General features: G+C 39.2%; 1 long non-coding RNA gene and 1 other non-coding gene across 2 annotated transcripts; both read left to right on the top strand.

The window, feature by feature from the left end:
- The first annotated feature begins 845 nt into the window (after positions 1-845).
- LOC125913376 (uncharacterized) lies at positions 846-19,268 on the top strand. The gene is made up of 4 exons (XR_007454994.1): positions 846-1,478; positions 13,801-13,899; positions 18,432-18,546; positions 19,096-19,268. It is a non-coding gene; the product is annotated as an uncharacterized LOC125913376 (long non-coding RNA).
- Positions 7,621-7,727, top strand: LOC125913770 (U6 spliceosomal RNA). The gene has a single exon (XR_007455070.1). It is a non-coding gene; the product is annotated as a U6 spliceosomal RNA (small nuclear RNA).
- Positions 19,269-19,675: the final 407 nt, after the last annotated feature.

A 19,675-nucleotide genomic window follows, 5' to 3' on the forward strand; every position in this document is an offset into this window, starting at 1 on the left:
CAAGGCTCCTGGCTGTGGGTCAGCCCAAGGATGGGCTCTGAGTGGTTACAGACCACACAGGAATTTCCAACAACCTAAATGTGGAACAGTTGCAGGTCAAAAAGAGATCCATTCCTTCCTTGGAATTCTCCCTTGCCTAGCTTCCAAGGCTTCTGGGATAAAGTTTGAGCCCAGAAACAACCATCACTCACCCTGCCAGATAACTCTGGCTGCCCAATAATGCTGAGAATCATGCTCTTCTAACATCTAATTTGATTTAAAATCTTTTATGTTTGAGGTGAACTTTTCTCTGTTGACAATGGGCTGGGTTTAGCCTATTCATTAGGGGTGGAACTCCTTGCTTGTGGTAAATCCTGATTGGAAAACAATATAAACACATTTCCTGGTAAATGTATAAATATATATAGATGTTGGTTGTTCCCCTCCCCACCACTAATATACACTGTAGAAGCAATTTGAAGCAATTTAGATGTGCTCAGCATCTGGCCATCATAAAAGGTTTCGAGTGAGTCATGATTTTGCATCAACAGAGAGGGTTTGTCTTGCTTGTGGAGAGAATTGTATTCACCTCTCCTTCTGCCTGTGAGCTTCTCTATTACTTTATGATGATCAGTCTGATTTGTGTGTAAAGAGACTGGTGAGATAAGAATTTGGGGAAGGGAAGCAAGGAGAAGAGGAGGAGCACCCAGACAGCTACATATTCAAGGCAAAACAGATTTGGGGAGAATTACCTGTTTTTGCTTTTGAGAAGCCAGAAAGAAGGAAAGAAGGAAAGAAAGAAAGAAAGAAAGAAAGAGAGGGAGGGAGGGAGGGAGGAAGGAAGGAAGGAAGAAGGAAAGAGAAAGAAAGAAAGAAAGAAAAGAAGGAAGGAAGGAAGAAGAGAAAGAAAGAAAGAAAGAAAGAAAGAAAGAAAGAAAGAAAGAAAGAAAGAAACATTGAAAAAAGTGTCATTTTGTGAGTTAGGAGATGATTTCTGCTCCTAGCTGTCGGCTACTCAATCTCTTGGCACCTCAGTTTGCTCATCTGACAAGTGGGCCCCTTAACGGTTGCCCTATCCAGTTGAGAGGAAAGGAGAGCTCTTGCTTGACAGCACTGTTGGGTGCCAGCTGTGCTGTGGGCTCCTTAGATCTGCCATCTCATTTAATGCCCAAGACAGTCCCATGAGGGAAGTGGCATTAAACTCTTCTTCAGCTGAAAGAACTGAAACACGGAGAGTCAAAGTGGCTTGTCCAAGATCATAAAGCTTATCAGGACTCAAGCCCACATCTGTCTGGCTTCAAATCCTGTGTTCTTCCTATTACTTCATGCTAACAATGAGGTCATAGAACACATTCTAGTCTCCTCCTTGGAAGGGAAAAAGCACAAAGTGGCTTCCCTGCTGTAAGGCCCAAGATGTTCCTGGGTCCTTGGTCCCCACAGAGAGCCCAACTAAGCCCAGTTCTGTTTCCTCAGAGCCCTGCTTTCTGCTGTGGGAGCAGGTGGGTTGTTAATCTGATAAACGGCTTCCTGCTGAGGTGGGAGGGGGAGCTACAGGGCTGCTGAATTGCCCTCCAGAGTGGCAGGTGGGAGACTCCTGTGCTTTCACCCACAGAATTGCTTTAGGACTATGATCTGAAAGGATGAGGGCTTTGGGGTTGGTTAGTCTGGGGTAGGAGACCTGGCTCTGCCTCTTGCTAGTATGTGACCTCATCTGCCTTTCAATGTACTCATCAGTAAAATGTGGATAGGAATGCACACCTTAAAGGGTAGATGTGAATATTAAATGAGATAATGTGGGAAATAAGCAAAAGCCTAGCACCTTTGTCATACATTATACACAACCAAGTAAAAGGCAGCTGTTGTTTCCATCAAGGAGGTGGGCAGACTTCCAGGGGAGCTATTTAAGCATTGAGTAGTTTTTGTGTCCCGTCCCTTATGTCCACATCACAGCCAATCATTTATTATTTATTTTATTTTATTTATTTATTTTATTTATTTTATTTTTTAGAAAATGTGTTCTAAATGCTCTGTCAGCTTCTGGGGAAGAGTATGTATGAGAGAGGCAGCATCCTTCTTCCTGTACAGCTCACAGTTGAGCTGGAACCACATGTGGTAGGGAAGTATCTGGTACAGTCACAGAGGGATCAGGATCTATGAATCTAAGCTTGACTGGCCCAATGAGGTCTCTTAGAGAGTCTGGCATTTTAAAATCCAGGCCTTCTCTCTGGGTGTAACAGGGGTCTTGTTATGGAGTTGTGAGATACACTCCTTCCTTTGTGGAGACAGCAAAGGCTAGGCTTATGGACTGCTGAGAGAAGGAGGAGGCAGAGCCCTGGGTGTGGGTGGTCTCCAAGGCAGTCCTGGGGGTGCTTCCCATCTGGTGCTGGGGAAAACCCATCACTTTTGTCAGAGACAGACTGATGCCTCTAGCTCAGAGTTTATGGGATAATTTACTTGTTATCTGAAGCATTTCTACAGTGTTAGGTGTTGCCATATCTGCCAGGGATGGTAAATATAGCAGGGACTTGCTCTAGCTCCCAGCTCACCCAGGTCACCTTGATGTTGGGCAGATCAGTGAGCACTTGGGGCCTCTCCTGGAAAGCAGTGAGATGGGTACCTAGGCTCAGGCATGGAACTTGGAGAAAAGGCTCATTGTCAGTCTCCCTGGTACAAGTCCAAGGTATAGCTGTTCTGGGGGTTGGATAGGGATAGACAGAGTTCACCCTTCTGGGCTTTTCAGATCTTCCATGATCCAGCCCCTTCCCATTCCACTCTACCCCACTATCCTGCTCATTCCTCAACATCTAGCTAGCAGGCAGTTCCTCATGAGTCCCCAGACACATTGAAGCTCACTCACACCTCACTGGTTTTGTTTGCAACTGGATTCCTACTGTTGAACTTCTCAGCCATAGCTAGCTCATCTTGCAAGCCCAGCTCCCATTCTGCCTTCTCCAGAAAGCTTTCCTTAACTTCTGTAGCACATGTTGACCTTTCTCCTTTCAGATCTCCCCATTTTAGTGACTATGCATTAATTATCTCATGCATTAATTCATTCAATGCATTGACAAGTCTTACTTGCTCTATATGAAAAATACTTCCCAAATCCATCTACTTCTCTCCATCTGTACTGCTTCCCACCCTAGTTACCTCTAGCTTGGATTATTAAATACCCTTGTAACTGGTCTTCCTGCTCTCACTCTGCCTCTCTCCAACTCCTCTGTACTCTGTGGAATATTTAGTGATATTTTATAAAGGCAAATTAGTTCAGTCACTCCCCTGTTTACAGTCTTCCAGTAGCTTCCCAAACTCATCTCCACAGCTCACAAGGTTCTGCTTTTCTGGTACATGGGTGCCTTCCCAGCCTCTTCTTATCCCATATTCCTTTTGTTCATTCTGCTTCAGACACCTCAGCCTTCTCTCCATTTCCCAAAAAGGCCAAACCATTACCACTGCCTCAAGGCCTTTCCACTTGCTAAGCCTTCTGCCTAGAATGGTCTCAGCTCCTCAATGCCTACTTCCTTCTCATCACTCAGCATTCTGTTCAACAGTAACCTCCTCAGTGAGGTCTTTCCTGAATACCCAATTCAAAGTAACTCCTTAAGTCACACTTTATCTCATTACACTATTTCCTTTATATTATTAACATGTTCTGAACTTATCTGCTTTCTTTGTACTGTCTCCTTCTTTTCACTAGATAGGAAGTACCTCCAGAATAGAAACAATATCTGTCTTGTTCACTGCTATATCCTCAGAGTTTAGAATAGTACTTAACATGTATGAAACCAAAATATGTTGCTTAATAACTTATTACATGGATATTAGGTGTCTTCTATGTATGAATCACTGAAAATCAGTAAATACTACCACTAATTAGAAATACAAATGCCTATCCTTGAAACAGGGTTTCACAGAGATGGTCTATGAAACTCTGGTGGTTTGCCAAGGAGTTTGCAACTGGTGTGATGAATTTAGAGAAAAAAAAATGATCAATTTTGTTCACATACACTTCACTAATTTTATTTTATTTTTTTATTTTTATTTTTTATTTATTTTTATTTTTTCAGTATATGAAATTTATTGTCAAATTGGTTTCTATACAACACCCAGTGCTCATCCCAAAAGGTGCCCTCCTCAATACCCATCACCCACCCTCCCCGCCCTCCCACCCCCCCCCTCAACCCTCAGTTTGTTCTCAGTTTTTAAGAGTCTTTTATGTTTTGGCTCTCTCCCATTCTAACCTCTTTTTTTTTTCCTTCCCCTCCCCCATGGGTTTCTGTTAAGTTTCTCAGGATCCACATAAGAGTGAAAACATATGGTATCTGTCTTTCTCTGTATGGCTTATTTCACTTAGCATAACACTCTCCAGTTCCAACCACATTGCTACAAAGGGCCATATTTCATTCTTTCTCATTGCCATGTAGTACTCCATTGACACTTCACTAATTTTAAATGTAAGAGTAATTAAGATTTCTATAGAAATTCTATTACCTTATTAATAATTGTTTTATGATATTCACTGCAACTGTATTTTGGTCAGTTAATCATAGCTAATTTGAGTGTTCAATTATAGATTATTTTGTATAATGTGTTTCACATCTTGTTAGTGTTAAAATTCTTAGTTATAAACATTTATGTTTTTAAAGTTACTTTCGTATTGTATTAAATCTTATGAATCTAAAGTAATTGAAGGGTACAGTTAATGATGAAGATAATATTATCAATAGTATAATACAGAATAATTCTGTAAGTATAATTATTGAATATGGTTACAGTATGAATATACAGCATGAATCTGTATGAGCTAGGACAAAATAATCTATGAGAGTTTTGAGTTAGTATATTATCTAGAAAAGAGATGTTCAGTTAGGAAATACATTGCTGAATGTTTGAAAATTGGACTTTATTGCATTGTCCAATGCAATGGACAATGGTCCCCAAAGACACTGTTTCTTGTAACACTTTGCCCTATAGTGGCAAAACGCCACCAAATTTGGACACAATTTTTAAACAAAATATGATTACCTCTCTGGTAAATCAAGTAATATTTCCTAGAGTGAGTGTAGGAAGCTAATTTTGTCAGTAAATGTAAAGAAGAGACCAAAATGATAAGACTGTTATTCAAACTTGTACTTCTTGATGCAAAATTACATATAAGTCATATAATTGTGAAGATCTTTGAATAACCAGCCTAAGAAAATAATAAATATTGGGTTTAGAGAAAAAGCAGAACAAACTTTTGGCACAATTATTTTATCAAAAGATCCTGTTGAAACTAAGTAAAGAAAGCAAGTAGGTGTGGAACCTGATTCAAGCCAATCCTCATTGAGCTGACTGTAGACATCTTGGTAAAAAGTTGAAAGCAGTTAGTCTCTCTCACTGTTTGAAGTAATTATTAATTTAAATAATATTATTGTTTTATTTACAGATTTTAAAATTAAGGTGGGTGGCTAAACATGCTGGATTGAACACATGTTTACTCCCCACTCCCTTCCAAAAGTTGTCAGTAAATGGATTTTTAGTAAAGCATAAAGTGGACTTCTGTTTTAATCCATGATGAACTAATAGGAGCCACTTTTATCCTGCCACAGAAATAACTGGAAACTCTTATAAAGAGTATGAAACACCTGTTTTCTGATATTGGACTAGAGGTATCACAGATTGTGATTCCTGAGAGAAGAGAGAAAAATGAGGCAAGTTCTATTATCACTTAGGTTTCTACCTGGAAGCACATTCCAGATCACGAAGCTGGGAGGGGAATCCCAAGTATGGCATGGTGGTCACACTTAGTTGAAGAGAGAGATTGGAGTTCAGGGAAACTGAGGCAACTGAAAGTTGTAAGGAAGAATTGCATACAAAAGGGAGTTATACAGAAAAGTTCTCCAGAAATCTCTTTTTAAGTTATTAATTAATTAATTAATTTTTGAGAGAGAGAGTGTGTGTGTGAGTGGGGGAGGGTCAGAGGAAAAGAGAGAGAGAATCTTAAGCAGATTCCATGCTCGGCACGACCCCAATGTGAGGCTTGATCCCACGACCCTGGGATCATGACTTGAGCTGCAATCAAGAGTAAGATGCTCAAGCGACTGAGCCACCCAGGTGCACCATAAATACTAAGAAGTAATAAGAAAAAATGATGAAAAATTTTCTAAATTAGATAAAAATGCTAAGACAAAGATACAAGATGCTAAATAGAATAAACTTACATACACAGAAACTCATATCAAACCATATCATAATCAAGTTGTTAAAAACTAATATTAAAGAGCTAAAGATAAAAATCAGTATGTACAGAAAAACAAAGATAAGAATTACTACAGGGGTGCCTGGGTGGCTCAGTTGGTTGGGCGACCAGCTTCAGCTCAGGTCATGATCTTATGGTTTGTGAGTTTGAGTCCCTCGTCGGGCTCTGTGCTGACAGCTCAGAGCCTGGAGCTTATTTCAGATTCTGTGTCTCCCTCTCTCTCTACCCCTCCCCTGCTCATGCTCTGTGTCTCTCTGTCTCTCAATAATAAAAACGTTAAAAAAATTAAAAGAAAAGAGTTACTACAGACTTCATGTCTAAAGCTATGCAAGCCAAGAGACAATGGAATGGCTTCTTTAAAGTGCCAAAAGAAAAAAATAAGACAATTTGGACATAAGTGAAACTATTTTTCAAACGTGAAGGCAAAAAACAAACAAACAAACAAACAAAAAACATACAAAAAAACAAAAAGAAAGAAAGAGGCTTTTCATACAAACAAAAGTCGAAAGAATTTGTTGTCCAGAAACTTGCACTATGTGAAAGATTATTCAGGCAGAAAGAAAATATCAGGTGGGAATATGGATTTACACAAAGAAATGAAGAGTGCTTGAAATGGTATATATATGAGTAAATATAAAACACTTTCTTCTCCTTCATTTTAAAATGTATTTATAGTTTATAAGTTAAAGCAAAAATTACATGCATGGTAGGATTTAGACCATCTGTAGAAGTGAAATGTGTGACAATAGTAGCACGAAGGATGGGAGAAATGAAATGATAGTATATTTTTGTTATGACATTTTTACATTATGCCAGAAGTGATATAATAAACATTATTTGAAATAAGTGTAAAATGAAAATGTAAATAATAAATAAGTAAAATATACATGTTTCAAATCCTAGAGTAACTACTAAAAAAAAAAACTTCTAAAACAAAGAGGTATAGTTAATAAACTAATCTTGTAGATTAAATGGAGGGCTAAAAATATTCAATTATTACAAAAGAAGTCAGGAATAGGGGCGCCTGGGTGGTTCAGTTGGTTAAGTGTCTGAGTCTTGATTTTGGCTTAGGTTATGTGATCTTACAGTTGGCGAGATTGAACCCATGTCAGGCTCTGCACTGTCTCTCCTATCTCTCTGCCCCTTTCCAACTTGCACACATGTGTTCTCTCTCCCTCTCTCTCTCTCTCTCTCTCAAATAAACGTTAAAAAAAAAATTTTTTTTTTAAGTCAGGAGCAAAGGAAAAAAAGAACAATGAACAGATAGGACCAAATAAACAAATAGGAAGATGGTAGAATTAAGCCCAACCATCTTAATAATTATATTTATTATAAAGAATCCAAACACCCCACTTATAAGGCAGAGATGGTCAGACCAACTGGATTAAAAAAGCAAGACCCCTGTGCTCGCTTCGGCAGCACATATACTAAAATTGGAATGATACAGAGAAGATTAGCGTGGCTGCTGCGCAAGGATGACACGCAAATTCGTGAAGCGTTCCATATTTTTACTAATATAACACTGTATGTCAACTAACTAGAATTAAAGATAATAAAAAAAGAAAAAAAAAAGCAAGACCCAACTGTGCACTATCCAGAGGAAACCCATTTTATTTAATTAATTAATTAATTAATTTATTTATTTTTTAATATATGAAATTTATTGTCAAATTGGTTTCTATACAACACCCAGTGCTCATCCCAAAAGGTGCCCTCCTCAATACCCATCACCCACCCTCCCCTCCCTCCCACCCCCCATCAACCCTCAGTTTGTTCTCAGTTTTTAACAGTCTCTTATGCTTTGGCTCTCTCCCACTCTAACCTCTTTTTTTTTTTTTTTTTCCTTCCCCTCCCCCATGGGTTTCTGTTAAGTTTCTCAGGATCCACATAAGAGTGAAACCATATAGTATCTGTCTTTCTCTGTATGGCTTATTTCACTTAGCATCACACTCTCCAGTTCCATCCACGTTGCTACAAAAGGCCATATTTCATTTTTCTCATTGCCATGTAGTATTCCATTGTGTATATAAACCACAATTTCTTTATGCATTCATCAGTTGATGGACATTTAGGCTCTTTCCATCATTTGGCTATTGTTGAGAGTGCTGCTATAAACATTGGGGTACAAGTGCCCCTATGCATCAGTACTCCTGTATCCCTTGGGTAAATTCCTAGCAGTGCTATTGCTGGGTCATAGGGTAGGTCTATTTTTAATTTTCTGAGGAACCTCCACACTGCTTTCCAGAGCGGCTGCACCAATTTGCATTCCCACCAACAGTGCAAGAGGGTTCCCGTTTCTCCACATCCTCTCCAGCATCTATAGTCTCCTGATTTGTTCATTTTGGCCACTCTGACTGGCGTGAGGTGATATCTGAGTGTGGTTTTGATTTGTATTTCCCTGATAAGGAGCGACGTTGAACATCTTTTCATGTGCCTGTTGGCCATCCGGATGTCTTCTTTAGAGAAGTGTCTATTCATGTTTTTTGCCCATTTCTTCACTGGGTTATTTGTTTTTCGGGTGTGGAGTTTGGTGAGCTCTTTATAGATTTTGGATACTAGCCCTTTGTCCGATAAGTCATTTGCAAATATCTTTTCCCATTCCGTTGGTTGCCTTTTAGTTTTGTTGGTTGTTTCCTTTGCTGTGCAGAAGCTTTTTATCTTCATAAGGTCCCAGTAATTCACTTTTGCTTTTAATTCCCTTGCCTTTGGGGATGTGTCGAGTAAGAGATTGCTACAGCTGAGGTCAGAGAGGTCTTTTCCTGCTTTCTCCTCTAAGGTTTTGATGGAGGAAACCCATTTTAAATACAAACGTACACATAGATTAAAAGGATGGATAACTTATACCATGTAAGCACCAATCATAACAAAACTAGAATGACTATGTTAATATCAAAGTATACCTTAGAACAAGAAATGTTACGTGGAATAAATAGGGTCATTTCATAATAATTGAGAGTACAGTTGGTCAAGAGGACATAACAATTCTAAATGTGTGTACACCCAATAACAGAGCTTCAAAATAAATGCAGCAAAAATTGATAGAGAAATGAACAAACTCAGGATTATTGTTAGATATTTCAATATTCTTCCTTCAAACAAACTGAAAAAATTAGTAGAGATATAGAAGATAAAAAACAATACTATCAGCCAACTCAACCTAGTTGACATTTACAGAATACATTACCAAAAACAGCAGAATACACATTCCTTTCAAGTGCATATGAAACATTCACCAAAGTAGGCCATATTACGAGCCATAAAACAGGGGTCCCTGGGTGGCTCAGTCAGTTGAGTATCTGACTTCAGCTCAGGTCATGATATCGCTTTTTATGAGTTTGAGCCCCTTATTGGACTTGCTGCTGTCAGCACAGAGCCAGTTTCAGATTCTCTGCCCCCTTCTCTTTTCATCCTTCTGCTGCTCATGCTCTCTTTCTCAAAAAAAAAAAAAACCACTAAAAAAAACCCCAATCTCAATTAATGTAAAACAATTAAATCATACAGAGTACGTACGTTCTCTAATAAGAGTGGAATTAAGTTAAAAATTAATAATATATATTCAGAAAAAACAACACACTTCTAAATAATGTAAAGGTAAAGTTAGAAATCACAAGGAAATTTTAAAATATTTTAAATGAAGATGAAAGTTTTCAAACTTATGGGATGCAGCTTAGACAGTCCTTAGAAGAAAATTTATAGCTTATCTTAGAAATGAAGACAGGTCTCAAACGCATGATCTAGACTTCCACCTTAAGAAGCTAGGAGCAGAGGAGCAATTTGAACCCAAAGGAAGTAGAAGAAAGGATATAATAAAGATCAGCAAACAATGAATCAAAAAATAGAAAAAAGAGAAAATCAGTGAAACTAAATATTTGATTTTTAAAAATCAATATAATTGATAACATCTAAATAGAATAATCAAGAAAAAGAAGACACAAATTATCAGGATCTAGGAAAAGAGAAAACATTTCTAAAATCCTACATTAACTAAGGAGATAAGAAAAGGATATTATGAATAACTATGTGAATACGCTTGAAAACTTGGATGAAATGGGATAATTCCTTGGAAGACACAAATTTTTAACACTGACTCAGGGAGAAATATTCCTGAATATCAATATAATAATGAAAGTAATTAAAATTATATTAAATTCTCCCAGAAATTCTTGATGGTGCTACTGGTGAATTCTATCAAACATTTAAGGAAGAAATAATACTTAACTTTCAGAAAGTAAAATTAGATAGTGAACTTTTCAGCTCATTTTATGAGGCCAATATCAGTTTGATTTCAAAACCAGAGAGAGACATTACAAGAAAAAAATTACAAACCAATATCCATTACGGACATAGGTAAAATCCTTAACAAACTATTAGCAAAATGAATACTAAAAGGAAAATACATTATGATTCAGTGGGGTTTATCCCAGGAATGCAAGGCTATTTAATATTTATATATCAAACAAGTGTAACTTACAACATTAGCAGAAACGAAGGGAAAAAATATCATCTCTATAGATGCATCAAAAGCCTTTGGCAAGATTCAACACTTATTTATGATTTAAAAAGACATAAACCTCAGGGTGCCTGGGTGGCTCAGCTGGTTAAACACCTGACTTTTGATTTTGGCTCAGGTCATGATCTCATGGTTCATGGGTTCGAGCTTCATGTCGGGCTTAGCACTGACAGTGTGGAGCTTGCTTGGGATTCTCTCCCTCTCCCTCTCTCTCTGCCCCTCCCCCCGACTCATGCGTACGTGCTCTCTCTCTTTCTTTCTTTCTCTCAAAATAAATAAATAAACTAAAAAAAAAAAAGGCACAAACCTCTCAGTAAAGTATGAATACCTGGGAACTTCATCAATCTGGTGAAGGACCTCTCATGAAAACCTACAACTGATGCTATACTTAATGGTAAAAGACTAAATATTTTCCCTCTAAGATGGATGTCTGCTTTTACCACTTATATGTAATATCTTTCTGAAGGTCCTAGCTATAGCAGTAAAGGGAGACATACAGATTGGCAAAGAAGAAGTAAAATAGTATTTATTTGCAGATGACGTGATTGGGGTATGTAGAAAATCCTAAGGATTCTACAGAAAAACTACTGGAACTAATAAGTATGTTGATAAGTTCACAGGATACAAGTTAATGTTTAATTTTTCCCTTGTATACTAGCAATGAATAATTTTGAAATGGGGTTTTTAAAATATCACTTATAGGGGTGTTGGCTGGCTCAGTCAGAAGAGCATGCAACTCTTGATTATGGGGTTATGAGTTTAAGTCCAATGTTGGGTGTAGAGATTACTTAAATAAATAAAATTTAAAAAAATACTTAAACTGTTTTAAAAGTAAAAATAAAAATACCATTTACAATAGCATATGAAACACCCTAGCTTGGGGAGATTGTATGTGAGGGGAAATATGGGTTACATAGAAACTCTCTGTACTTGGATTTTGTTGTGAGCCTAAAACTGCTCTAAAAACTGAAGTCTATTTTTTAAGAAACAAACAAACAAAAACACATGAAATATTCAAAGACACATTTTACAAGATTTGTTTGAGATTTGTACACTAAAAACTACCAAACATTACTGCGTTAGAGTAGACCTACATGAATGGAGAGATATACCATGTTTGTGGACAAGAAGACTTAATGTTGTTAAGATGTCAGTTTTTCCAAATTGACCTGTAGATTCAGTGCAATCACAATCAAGCTGATTCTAAAATTTACAGGGTAACACAAAGAACCTAGAATGGCCAGAACAATTTTGAATGGAACAAAGTTGGAAGTCTTACACTACTTAATTTGAAGACTCCCTATAAAGTTGCAATTATCAAGACATTCTGGTACTAGCATAGGGATAGATATAACGGTTAATAGAAGATGATAGAGAGTTTAGATATAGGCCCACACATAAATAGTCCATTGAGTTTTTAAAAAAAGACCAATGTATTTCGATGGGGAGGAGGGTTTTTAAAAGAAATGATGCTGGATCAAGTGGATATCTATATTGAGATAAAGAGCCTCAACCCTTACTTCACACCATACACAAAAGCAGCTAAAAATGGATCCCAGACCTAAACATAAAAGTTAAAATTATAAAACTTCTAGAAGAAATTGTAGAAAAATATCACCACTTCACAGTAGGCAAGGATTTCTTAAATAGGATACAAAAGCCACAAACAAACAAACAAAAAAAGAGGGGCACCTGGGTGGCTCATTCGGTTGAGCATCCGACTTCGGCTTAGGTCATGATCTCACAGTCTGTGAGTTTGAGCCCCACGTCGGGCTCTGTGCTGACAGCTCAGAGCCTGGAGCCTGCTTCGGATTCTGTGTCTCCCTCTCTCTCTGCCCCTCTGCTGCTCATGCTCTGTCTGTCTCTCTCTCTCTCTCTGTCAAAAATAAATAAACATTAAAAAAAAAAAAAAGAAAAGCTATCCTTAAAAAAAGAAAAAAGAAAAATTGAGAAATTCAACTTCATGAAAAGGTAAAAAACCCGGGTGGAACTGGCCCAAGAAAGAAGTTAAAGGAATTCTAAGGATGATGAAAGGGGCTCCTGGGATATGGCTATACAGCAGGACTAGAAGCATCCAGTCTAGATTGGAGCAGAAAGGCTCTGGGAAAGGTGTGTTCAAGGGATCCAGGGACTTACAATGTGTTTGAATAGATGAAGAGGAGATTAACACAGTGGAAAGTTTGGAGATGGGTTAGTGGAAGGTGCATAGAAACTAAGCAAAATAATAAGACAAGTATTTAGTTACTAGTTGTGTAAGGAGGAAGGAGAATGATGGAAGACTGCAGAGCTTGCCTGTAGTAGTGTTACAGGTGATAGGGATATAAGCATTGAATATTAATCCAACTAAAAATTGATATTGAAAGGGAGGAAGAGGAGAAGTGTGGTGTGTGAGTGGTGTGTGGTGGTTTCCAGGAATGGTGAAAGAGACTTAAATCCTCATCTTTATAAGCACTAGTTACATAGAAAGAGGGGGAACAACAAGGCAAGAAATGCAGAGTGGCTGCTTCTCATAATAAGTCTTCCAGAATTTTCTGAATCACTGAACTGTATGTATATGGACATGACTTGAAGCCAGGTACTGGCACTTGCTGATTGTGTGACCTTGGGTAAATCACTCAACCTCTCTGTTCCTCAGTTACATCATTTGTTGAAAACTACGTAATTGTTGTGCTTACCTCAGAAAGTTATTGTTAGGGTGAACTAGTTTAATCTATGTAAAATATCTGGAATAGTGCCTGGTTCAAAGTGAGAGCTTTGTAGGTGTTACTGTTGTAATTATGTACAAGCATTATTAAAATAAAAATTGTACTGAATCTTAAAAAAGGTTTTTACCTAATATTGGTGGTCCATATGTATTTACCTAACATGTCTTTATATCCCATTAAACAAATAACTTCATAAGAAATAAATTGTATTATCTGCTGTTTTCATCTAAAGAAGCTGAGACTCAGAGAACTTTAACCACCTGCTCAAGATCAAGCAACTAGTTATTGCCAATTGCCCCAATGTTAGGATCTCAATTGGGTCCGTCTGGCCACAAATCCCAGCCTTTTCCCATTCTGCTGTTTTATAGCCCAGGCTAACCATAAGCTCCTATGCGGAGTGGGAGTAAGCAGGATGCAGTCCTCCATATCTCCTCGAGAAACTGACAGAACACCATGGAAGGCACTCAGTGAGTAGTTCCGGAAGGAAAGACCTAGCCTGAATTGAGTGCTCAGTAAATTTTGGTTGAATGAATGAATGAATGTGCATGGTTTTGAAGCCCCGGGCAGATGTTAGGACGCTCCCCAGGAATGCTGGTTGTGTGTGGGGGGAGAGGACAGTTTCTTAAAACTCCATTGTGCCTAAACTCCAGGCTGCCTAGATGCTAAAATAACTTAGGCTGCAGGGTCAGGTCTGCCCATCCTGTACTTACCCCACCAGCCCAGCCCTCTTCACAGGGCCTGGAGCTGAACAAGATGAAGACTGACTTTATCCAGCCAGTAAATTTCATGTATTCAAAAAAAAAAAAAAAAAAGAATCCAGAAACTTTGACAGACCTTTATATTAATGTGACATTTATTACTCCCACCTCCAAAGTCGCCCAGAACCCTACTTCTGTAGATATCTTCAGTTTGACCAACATGAGCAAGCTAGCTTTCTTGTGTGTGTGTGTGTGTCACTTTGTACAAAAAACTCAAGGCTTTAATAACAGAACAAAGTTGTGATAGGCATGTTGACTGGCTGGTTTTATCGAAGTGAACCTTACAGAAGTGGGTTAAAAAGGTCTTCAGCAGTCGCTTCCTGTCCCACTTAGTAAATATTCCTTCCCTGTGGTAGCAGCTTTCTCCGAGAAACTCCTATTGTGATGGAGTTGTCTTCCCAAACTTGGAAAAGCCAAGGGCTGCTAGGTGGCCCCATGGTCTCTCAACCTCTAACCAAGCCTGGAGGATCCAAATAAAAAATTTCTGGGCCTTAAAACCAAATTGTACTCTGACTCAAACCAGAACCTGTCCACAGGTTCAGCTCCCCCTGTGGCAGTGACCCTTGTTCTGCAACGGAAGTGGGGGTGGAGGTTGAGGGACCTCAGTTTAGCTCCCGCAGGCAGAGTGGCTGCCCTCATCCCAGGTGGCTTTTGATTGAAAGAGGCCCATGTGGAGCTTCCTCTGTCCCTCCTAAGGTAGGGGTGGGGGGGGGGTCTGTTGTCATGAACTAGGAGTTTGAAACCTTGTTTCCAAGCAGTGGCTCTGCTAAAAGTGACCTTGTGCCAGGAAAACCTCCCTGTGTCTTGATTTGTGCTTCTTTATGGTGAGGGGTTTAGAGTTGCTGAGTGATTTTCAAAGTTTTCCCCCTAGTAGCAAGACTCTTTGTACAAAGGAAATCTGTCTGCATGCCCGATATGGAAGAGGCAGAGCTGCTCTGTTTACTTTGAAGGTGGACTTTCTCTTCCTCTGTGTGGCCATACTAGATGTAGCTCTAAACTTCTGTGTTTTAATTTTTTCCCCCTAAGTTGGATAACATATTAATAGGACAGGGGGAGAAGGACCAGAAAGACGTTAAGATGTGAAAGGGACCAAATTAACAGATCACAGGGTATGCTTTTCCACATCGAAAAGGAAGATAAAAGGTATTATAGAAGATGTTAGTAAATTGTTTCTCTGAAAAGCCTTACAGATCATGGCATGAAATTACATTAAGTTGTATATGTGCCATCTTCAAAAGAATAACGTTATAGCACCATCAGTGGACGCTGTTTTGGCTGTGTGAACCTTGTAGGTAAGAGGAGATGGACATTCACAGGCCTGACTTTTCCTACTCATGTAAATAGTATGAGTTTTCACTGTTAAAACAGTTCATTTCATTGCTATCTTATTTCTGTCACAGGCCCTGAGAGCTTGGTTGGGCCAAGGGTCACTCAGAAAATAACCAGCTTCCACTTTTTTAATTATGCAAACTAGAGCTAGATGACTGAGATCTTGCCTTTGGTCTGCAAGACATAGGGAGTTTTGCAAGCCCTAGGGGAGTGCAGAATTTCCTGAAGATGTTGCAAGGTGGCCGGCTTTCTTCTGAAGTCATGCAATATTCTCCTTCACTTTGGTTATGACTGCAGAAGTGCTGGGAAGCCAAATGAAAACTGGCACCTTGGAGCGGGCTTCTCTCCACAGGCCCCTGAGGTGAGGTCTGTTCCCTTAGAGGGAAAGGTGTCCCTGCTCTCATCTAAAGTTTGGTACAATTCCACCTCTCAGTTACTTCATTGGCAGTTTTCCAAACCAAAAATATTTTTGCAGAGGGAAGGGCATGCAAAGGCTTGAAAATTTAGAGAGCAGAGAGCTGGATGGCCCAGATTTATGAAAGTTCCTATTCTGCTAGTTTAAATTGGAAAAGGATCTAGGAATTCCCAAAGAAAGAGAGCTTCATTGAGAAAGAACAAATTTCATCAGAGAATTTTATCACCAGCTACATGGGGCATCCTGATGCAGTCACTGCCCCACACCTCTTAGCCTCCATGAGAGGAAGGCCTGGGCAGCAGACGCCCCAGAAGCTAGGCCCAACCTCACTCAAGCCTCCTGGGCACATTGCAGAGGAAAGTCACCCCTGTTCCCCCACTCTACCCACATCCCAGTAGAGGTGAGCTTCTAGACATCCTTACTCTTCTTTTTTCTACCAGCGCATAAAATACGCAGTTATTAAAGATTTTCATATTTTAGAATAATATCACTTACCTTGGTCTCGGTAAATCTTCAGCGCATCACTCCTCTCTGCTAAGGAGTAGGAAGACCAGCTAGTTTTTTTTATCATGACTATAAGCAGAAGATGCCAAATAATACCATACAGAGATTCCACTAAGTACATTAAGTTTGGTGGGGTTTTTAAGTGTTTGAGAATCTCATGGGAATGAAATGATTCAAAGGACAAAATTAAAAAAACACATAAAGTCATCATTCTCTGAAAATAATAGCATATGAATTAGTTCCTGAAGCATTTAAATAGAAAGTGAAACTGAATCACAGTTTATTTTTCATAGTAAAGCTATTTAGAATGCAAGTCCTCTTCCCTGAAAGAGCAACAGGGTTTTTGTAAAACATTTCTTCCTGTTCTCTGAAATTAGGAGTTCACAAGAAGACCTGGGGGTTATGCTTTTTGAAGGTAACACTTTACTTCAACAATGAAGAATGCCACATGGAAATCAAGGAGTGGTGTTCTGGAGAGGAGACGTGTACCCCCTGAGTCAGCAGAGCATATGACTGAACCGCAGTTTGGGTCAGACACCCAAGGCCGGGGAAGCAGCTGCTCAGTCCTGTGTACACCGAGAGCTGAGCAAATGGTGATATCTGTGTCAGAGGGGTCTCACGATACCGTTGAGAGTTAGCTTGGGTGAGCTGGAGCTCAGTATATATATCAAGGGCCTCGAGAAAGTATAGGAAGAGTTGGGAAGACTAGGTATGTAAAGGGGGTGGGAAAGAATCTTTCTCAAGAAAATTGATTTTGTAGGTTTTTCATTTGTAGGGTGGCAAGGTCCCTTTCCCTCCCATCTGCTTGAAAATACTTTACTGTCCCAGTAGAGTTCTAGTCCAGACCCTGGTTGACCCCATCTTCTTAATCATGCTTGCTGTTTTTCTATTTTCTCCAATTTCAGACTTCTGTGTCTTAAAAAAGAATACATGGTGGGTCTTACCTGCCTCTGGGGCTTTCCTCTTGAGGCTGCCCCTGCCTGGGTCATACCTTTGCCTTCCTATCCCCCTATTTCCACTTCTTACCCCCATCCATCCTTCCATGCCATCACAGATGTTCCACTTATTTCTGACCACCTCACCGTACCCTGTACTTTTAAGTGGTGTGACCAAAAAATCTAATGTCCAAATCGGAATACTTTTGGAAGTAAAAGGGATGCTTGTAACCAATGATGCTGAGATAATAAAGTAGGGACTATCCCAAGCAAACCAGGATGGATGTTCCTCTTCAACGCATTTACCCTTGTCATGTCTCCTTCCCATAGGAAGGTTGACGATTCTGAGGGCGATGACTGCCTTGTCTTTGCATCCCTTCTCATGTCCAGCCAGTACTTTTTTTTATATATAAAATAAACTTTTTATTTTGAAATAATTACAGATTTATATAAAGCTGTGGAGAATTACAGAGTTCCTGCATACCCCTTACCCAATTTCCCCCATTATTTACATTTTGCACTTCCATGGTACATTTATTAAAACTAAGGAACTGTATTGGTTTATTATTATTAACTAACGTCCAGACCAGTTTTTCTATTAATGTCCTCTTCCTGTTCTGATCCAGACTAGAATACCATACTGTGTTTAGTTTACATGTCTCCCCGGGTCAGTCTTTCCTTGTTTTCATGACTTTGTGCCATGAGAGGTACTATCCAAATTTCATGAAGAAATGTGACCAAACTGGATTTGTCTGTTTTTGTGTAATTAGACCCAGATTATGGTTTTAGGGAAGAATACCGTAGAAGTGAAGTCCTTTCTCATCACACATATCAGGGGGCACATGATAGCACTGGGGATATGAACTTCATCACTTGGTTAAGGTGTTGTGTTTCCTTTCCCTATTCTGTGGAAGCAGGTCACTAAGTTTAAACCACTCTCAAAGGGTGGACTAACTCCACGTCCTATAAGGAGTACTATCTACAAACAGTATTATTCATTGATTTATTTTAAAACTGATAATTATTTTCTGACCTTATTTCCATTTTCTGTTTAAAAGCCTGTGGACGAACAGCTTAAAATCACCCAGGGTTTTTCCTACCCACTCAGTGGCCTGAGCAGTGGGAGCTGCAGACCAGCCTGCTGTGGAGGACCATGCATGCCTTTCTTCAGTAGTAAGCACTTGTTTGCTTTCCAGTACTACAAGATGCTCCAGACTTGTCTTGTATTTTTCCTACCCCAGCCTTAGAACCGGCCAATTTCCCAAGGAGGCTTGTATCCTTTTATTGGAAAATGACATTTAGAAACAAAGATGTAGCACAGTTCTTTGAGCTGAACTGAAATCTGCTCTGGTCCTCCTGAACTAACTTAAACCTGGCAGGAGTGTGTGAGAGGCACATGCAATAGCCCCAGAGCTGTGTGGTGACCGGGTGACAGAGGTGGTTGTGGTCCATTTGGGCATTAGTCCATTTTGCTTCCTAATGAGTGAGTAGTGAGCTCCTGTGTCCTTACTTGAGGGCCCTACCCCTGCAGGGTGTGAGAGAAAACTAAAGAGGTGTCTCTGGGCCCAGAGTGGGGAGCAGTGGGATACAGCAGCTTCTTCCCCTCTATACCCTGGTCATTAGTAGGACAGATGGAGGGGCCCTTCTTTATCTGTGATTTTTAACAATTTTGTTTAACATTTTTTGAGGTATAATTGACCTGTACCACTTTATGAATTTCAGGTGTACCACATCATTTGATATTTGCGTATGTTGTGAAATGATCACCACAGTAAGTCTAGTTGACATCTGTCACCACACCTGGCCCGGATTTACGTGTTTTTTTCTTGTGATGAGCACTTTTAAGATCTACTCTCAGCAAACTTCAAATGGGCAATACAGTATTATTAACTATAGTCCCCATGCTGTACATTATATTCCCAGGACTTAATTACTTTATAACTAGAAGTTGGTGCCTTTTGTCTCCTTTGACCCATTTCACCACCAACCCTCCCCATGCCCCACCAGTCTTGAAACCACCAATCTGTTCTCTGTATCTTTGAGCTTGGTTTTTAAATATTTTAAAATTTTTATTTGTAGATTACACATACAAGTAAGATCATATGATATTTGTATTCTTCCATCTGACTTATTTCACTTAGTATAATGCCCTAAAGGCCTGTCCATATTGTTGCAAGTAGCAAGATTTCCTTCCTTTTTATGGCTGAGTAATATTCCGTTGACTATATATGCCACATTTTCTTTATCCATTCATTTGTCGGTGGACACTCTGGTGGTTCCCATATCTTGGCTACAGTAAATA

This window comes from Panthera uncia (genome assembly GCF_023721935.1).
Source record: "Panthera uncia isolate 11264 chromosome C1 unlocalized genomic scaffold, Puncia_PCG_1.0 HiC_scaffold_4, whole genome shotgun sequence".
In the NCBI taxonomy this organism is placed as follows: Eukaryota; Metazoa; Chordata; class Mammalia; order Carnivora; family Felidae; genus Panthera; species Panthera uncia.